Genomic DNA, 6,295 nt, shown 5'->3' with positions numbered 1-6,295 from the left:
AAATTAATTTCCATATATAGCATTCACCATCTTTGAGATCCCTTGAAGAAGCTAGATTCAAGGTAAAAGAGTATGCAGTATTTCAGGAAACTATCAATTTGTTAAAATAGTTAATAACCCAAACAAATAGAGGTCTCCTTAGTTGTTTTGGATTCTGATGTTTTTGCTTTTTTTTAAAAAAACCATTCATGGAATTAAAAATTTAATCACTTGTGACCTCACTTAGAATTATTTGACCATAGGTATTTTTAAAAGAAAAACAAAATTTACTTTTTTTAATGAACAGCTGTCAGCTTTTCAAAACTTCCTACCTGTTTGATTTGATGGAGGTGACTGATGGAAGCATGACCGGGAGAAGATGGCACAAACTGAAATTTTAAAGATAAAAGTCAAGTTTTCTTTAATGTTTCTGATTATTTCTAAACATTAAGTCAATGTTGAATGGCCTAAAGTATTTCTTGAGTGCCTGATGCATGCTATCAATAGCACTAATTAAATTTAAAGATTTAAAAAATAAAAAGTCCAATTGAATCGTCTGAAATTATACTAATTGAAAATCTCTATATATCATAACAGAACAAAATAACAATTAACATAAATACAGGGCAGGAGAACATCAATAGAACATTTATCTCTAGCTTTCCCCTCTCAAGGCTCGAAGATCTTAAAATCACTTCATTTTTCCTTGCCAGTTTTAGCTCATTATCAAAACTTAGTGATAGCCATTACCCAGAAAAAATTGAAATGGTCATTAAATCAGTAGCTACTTTAATAAGCATGAGCTTCCCTGGTGGCTCAGTGGTGAAGAATCCGCCTGCAAGGCAGGAGACACAGGTTTGATCCCTGAGTCAGGAAGATCCCCTGGAGAAGGAAATGGCAACCCACTCCAGTATTCTTAAAGCCTGCCAGGCTCCTCTGTCCATGGGATTTTCCAGGCAAGAATACTGGAATGAGTTTCCATGTCCTCCTCCAGGGGATCTTCCCAACCCAGGGATTGAACCCACATCAGCTGTGTCTCCTGCTTTGCAGGCCATTCTTTACCTGCTGAGCCACCAGGGAAGCCCAAGAGTCAGACATGACTTAGCAACTAAACAACAACAACAATGACTTAATAAGCATAATAAAGAAAGAAACAAAATAACTCCAAACATCTTGGAATCTAGCTGGGGAAACTGAACTTTCATAATAAAGAATGATTAAGGGCAATCACTCACCTAGAGCCAGACATGCTGGAATGTGAAGTCAAGTGGGCCTTAGAAACCATCACTATGAACAAAGCTAGTGGAGGTGATGGAATTCCAGTTGAGCTATTTCAAATCCTAAAAGATGATTCTGTGAAAGTGCTGTACTCAATATGCCAGCAAATTTGGAAAACTCAGCAGTGGCCACAGGACTGGAAAAGGTCAGTTTTCATTCCAATCCCAAAGAAAGGCAATGCCAAAGAATGCTCAAACTACCACACAATTGCACTCATCTCACACGCTAGTAAAGTAATGCTCAAAATTCTCCAAGCCAGGCTTCAGCAGTAAGTGAACCGTGAACTTCCAGATGTTCAAGCTGGTTTTAGAAAAGGCAGAGGAACCAGAGATCAAATTGCCAACATCTGCTGGATCACCGCAAAAGCAAGAGAGTTCCAGAAAAACATCTATTTCTGCTTTGTTGACTATGCCAAAGCCTTTGACTGTGTGGACCACAATAAACTGTGGAAAATTCTGAAAGAGATGGGAATACCAGACCACCTGACCTGCCTCCTGAGAAACCTACATGCAGGTCAAGAAGCAACAGTTGGACATGGAACAACAGACTGGTTCCAAATAGGAAAAGGAGTACATCAAGGCTGTATATTGTCACCCTGCTTATTTAACTTATATGCAGAGTACATCATGAGAAATGCTGGACTGGAAGAAGCACAAGCTGGAATCAAGATTGCTGGGAGAAATATCAATAACCTCAGATATGCAGATGACACCACCCTTATGGCAGAAAGTGAAGAGGAACTAAAAAGCCTCTTGATGAAAGTGAAAGAGGAGAGTGAAAAAGTTGGCTTAAAACTCAACATTCAGAAAACGAAGATCATGGCATCTGGTCCCATCACTTCATGGGAAATAGATGGGGAAACAGGGGAAACAGTGCCAGACTTTATTTTTTGGGGCTCTAAAATCACTGCAGATGGTGATTGCAGCCATGAAATTAAAAGACGCTTACTCCTTGGAAGGAAAGTTATGACCAACCTAGATAGCATATTCAAAAGCAGAGATATTACTTTGCCAACAAAGGTCCATCTAGTCAAGGCAACGGTTTTTCCAGTGGTCATGTATGGATGTGAGAGTTGGACTGTGAAGAAAGCTGAGCACCAAAGAATCAATGCTTTTGAACTGTGGTGTTGGAGAAGACTCTTGAGAGTCCGTTGGCCTGCAAGGAGATCCAACCAGTCCATCCTAAAGGAGATCAGTCCTGGGTGTTCATTGGAAGGACTGACACTGAAGCTGAAACTCCAATACTTTGGCCATCTCATGTGAAGAGTTGACTCATTGGAAAAGACCCTGATGCTGGGAGGGATTGAGGGCAGGAGGAGAAGGGGACGACAGAGGATGAGATGGCTGGATGTCATCACCGACTCGATGGACGTGAGTCTGAGTGAACTCCGGGAGTTGGTGATGGACAGGGAGGCCTGGCGTGCTGCAATTCATGGGGTCGCAAAGAATCGGACACGACTGAGCGACTGAACTGAACTGAACTGAAGGGTAATCACGTTCAAGGAATTCAGCACATTTTACTCTTGCTTGTTTGGATACTTGTCTGGGCCAGGGGTCCCCAACCTATAGTGGTCCGTAGCCTTTTAGGAAGTGGGCTGCACAGCAGGAGGTGTGTGAGTGAAGCTTCATCTTCTACTCCCCATCTCTTGCATTGCAGCCTGAACCATTCACACCCCACTCCATCACCCCCACCCATGTCTATGGAAAAATTGTCTTCCACGAAATCTGTCCTTGGTGCCAAAAAGTTTGGAGACTGCTGGTCTTGGCCCTTTGTCTTTTGCAGGACTATTTTCTCCTTTTTGGTCTTTTCTCAAAGCTTATGAAGAACCATACAAGAGGGAGATGAAAGAATAGAGAGATGTAAACTGTGTGAAAATAAGGCTTGAGAATTATGTTTAGAATTCATTTATCCATTCCATCTGTAGCCTGATTGGCTCTTGAAATGCTAGATGATGCTAGATAATGAATATAACATATCATTCATTCACATTATATCTTAAGATCACATTGAATTGTGCATTTAAACATGTTTAATGAGCATCTACCATATGCGAAAGCCCTGTACTAGGCCCTGAGGATCCAAAGATTAATAAGACATTTTCCTGTCTTTGAAAAATTCAAAGTCTAGGTTGGGAGAACTAGGCCACAGGTAAGTTCCAGGACAAGTTAGGATTCGTAGGAGTTCAAAGGACAAAGAAAATAATTCTGCCTAGGGTGTTGGGGCTGGCTTCACAGAAGAGCGCAGGAATTCATTAGATAGAGAAGAGAAAGAAGGCTATTTCTGGGAGTGGAAAGAGATGCTCAGGCAGAGAGGCATGTTTGGGAAACAGAGAGGCTCAGGGTGGCTGAAACTTGGCATATGGTAGAGCATGACAGGAGGTAAACTTGAGGGAGAAATTTGGTTGAATCCAGGTTGTTGTTTTTGGACTTTAGCCTTTGAGCCCAATAGGAAACCTAAAGAATAGGTCTCTCTGAGTTCTTAAACCTCAAGGGTATTTTAGACAAGAAGATCATATCTGTTTTAGAAAAGTCAACCCTAGCAGTGAATGCAGAACAAATTGACGGTGGAGGGAAAAGGGACTAGAAGCAGGGTCATGGACCAGGCAAAAGATAACAAGGGTTTGACCGAAACAGAGGGATAAAGATAAGGAGGCAGATTGGAGAAATGATAAGAAAGTAAAAGGAACTAAAGACTGGCCTGAGAGTTCCAGCTGAAACTATAGATAGATAGTGGCCAAGAAAGGCAATAAGAGGAGCAGGTTGCTGGTGGGATGGGGGAAAAGAATGAGTACTCAGAAAATGTGTGTTCGATAAACAAGTGTTCTTATGAAGCAGATAGTCTGAATTTTTATCAGGTTTTAAAATTTGTCTTATGACTTTAAAGGAGATATTGTTCAGTCGCTCAGTTGTGTCTGACTCTTTGGGACCTCATGGGACAGCATGACAGGCTTCCCTGTCCATCGCCAACTTCCAGAGCTTGCTCAAACTCATATCCATTGACTCAAGGATGCCATCCACCCATCTCATCTTCTGTCACCCCCTTCTCCTCCTGCCCTACCTCACCAATTATATTTTGTTTAAGATAGTTCTGAAATCAGCTTTTTTTCTTATTATTTTCTAGAAGGTGGAGGAAACAGCCAAGGTTCAATGACATTGACACATCATCAACCAAAAGTCATAACTTATATTAGAGTTCACTCTTGGTGTTATACATTGTGAGTTCAGGTAAGTGTATAGTGACACAAATCCGTAATTACAACATCATACTAAGCAGATTCACAACCTACTAATCCTGATCTTTAATTTTTTTCAACAGAAATTAACTCACTTTTTTCTCATTATGAAACAATCAATACATGCTCAGTATAAAACATAATTAATGAGGGACAAAAGCATCACCCACTATCCAGAAATGGCCATAGTAAATATTTCAGTGATTATTTTTCCAGATACTATTTTCCAGTTTGAGTTTTTTATTTTTTCTAATAACACATGCCAGCTCTGCATCTGGAGCACCTGAGCTCTTAGCTCCTGGTCTGGGTTCTATCAAAATGTCTACTGTTCATTAAATTCTGTGCAAGTGCAATTTAGAAGGTGACCACTATACACCCTCAAATGCATACATGTTAGTCAAAGCATATACCAACTTTGATGCTGAGTGGGATGTTCTGAACACTGAAATGGCCACTAGGACTAAAGATGTGGTTGAAGTCAACATCATCAACAATTTGACCATCTACAGCAAGGAACAGAGGCATATTACTTTTGCCTGTCAGAAAAGGACCAAAAAGGGACTTGCATCAGCAGTGAAGTCAGACTTGTCCAGCCACCTGGAGAAGGTGATTTGGGGCCTTCTGAAAACACCTGCTCAGTACAAGGATTCCAAGCTCAATGGCCCCTCTGTGAAGGGGCTGGTGACTGATGAAAACTCTCATTGAAATCTCCTCCTCAAGGACCAACCAGGAGCTGGAGCAAAAAAAAAAAGTCTACAAGGAAATGTACAAGAGCTGCAGCAAATAAACAGTCTACAAGGAAATGTATAAGACTGCTCTGGAGAATGACATTATTTTTGATACATCTGGCAACTTTTGCAAGCTGACTGTTGCCCTTGAAAAGGGTAGAAGAGCAGAGGATGGCTCTGTCATTGACTATGAACTGACTGGCCCAAGATAACTGAGATCTCTATAATGCAGGAATGAGCAGGAAAGGAACTGATGTCCCCAAGTAGATCAGCATCAAGTGTCACCTCCAGAAAGTATTTGAAAGGTACAAGAGCTATAGCCCTTATGATCAAGAAGGAGGTCAAAGGAAAACGCTTTCCTGAATCTGGTCCAGTATATTTAAACAAGAAGCCTTTGTGTTTTGCTGACTGACTGTACAACTCCATGAAGGGCAAGGGAACTCACGATAAGGTCCTAATTAGAATCATGGTATCCTGCAGTGAAGGAAGGGGACACATTAAAAATTGGGTCTGAATTTAAGGGAAAGTGCGGTGGGGCCCTGTACTACAACATTCAGGAGGCTAGCAAGAGTGACTACCAGGAAGTGTTGCTTTGCCTGAGTTGTAGGGGTGATGCCTGACATGGAACAAGTGTCCAGAAGTGGGCTGTCTGTGCTTCCAGCTGACAGTTCTACAAAATCAGTTTGCTATTAACAATCCCCCTGTGAGGATGACGTTAGCACTGCCTTTTCCCCCACCCTGCCTAAGCACTCCTGGTTTTCCAAGCAAGTCTCTCCTTTTAGTCAAAGAAATGAACATTCAAAGGAGTCAGAAGTAAAATCTATGATATAAAACACTTTGTTTGCCTCTTTTGTACTGCATGGTAAACAGAAGCAAAACAAAACCCAAATATATTCCAAGTACCTTTCCATGTTAAAATTCACCTGCAACACCATTATTACAGAAGTACCATAATAAGAAACACCTATTTATGTGCCAGACATATTGTAGACCACTCAATTCTCACAACTCCATGATATAGATATTATTATTGTTCCACTGTCCCCATTTTTTTTTATTGGCCATACTCTGTGGCTTA

General features: G+C 41.0%; 1 pseudogene; it reads left to right on the top strand.

Moving 5' to 3' along the window:
- The first annotated feature begins 4,807 nt into the window (after window positions 1–4,807).
- Window positions 4,808–5,837, top strand: LOC138071647 (annexin A2 pseudogene; annotated as a pseudogene).
- Window positions 5,838–6,295: the final 458 nt, after the last annotated feature.

Source organism: Capricornis sumatraensis, chromosome X (assembly GCF_032405125.1).
Source record: "Capricornis sumatraensis isolate serow.1 chromosome X, serow.2, whole genome shotgun sequence".
Classification (NCBI taxonomy): domain Eukaryota; kingdom Metazoa; phylum Chordata; class Mammalia; order Artiodactyla; family Bovidae; genus Capricornis; species Capricornis sumatraensis.
This window is presented reverse-complemented; position numbering and strand designations above follow the sequence as displayed.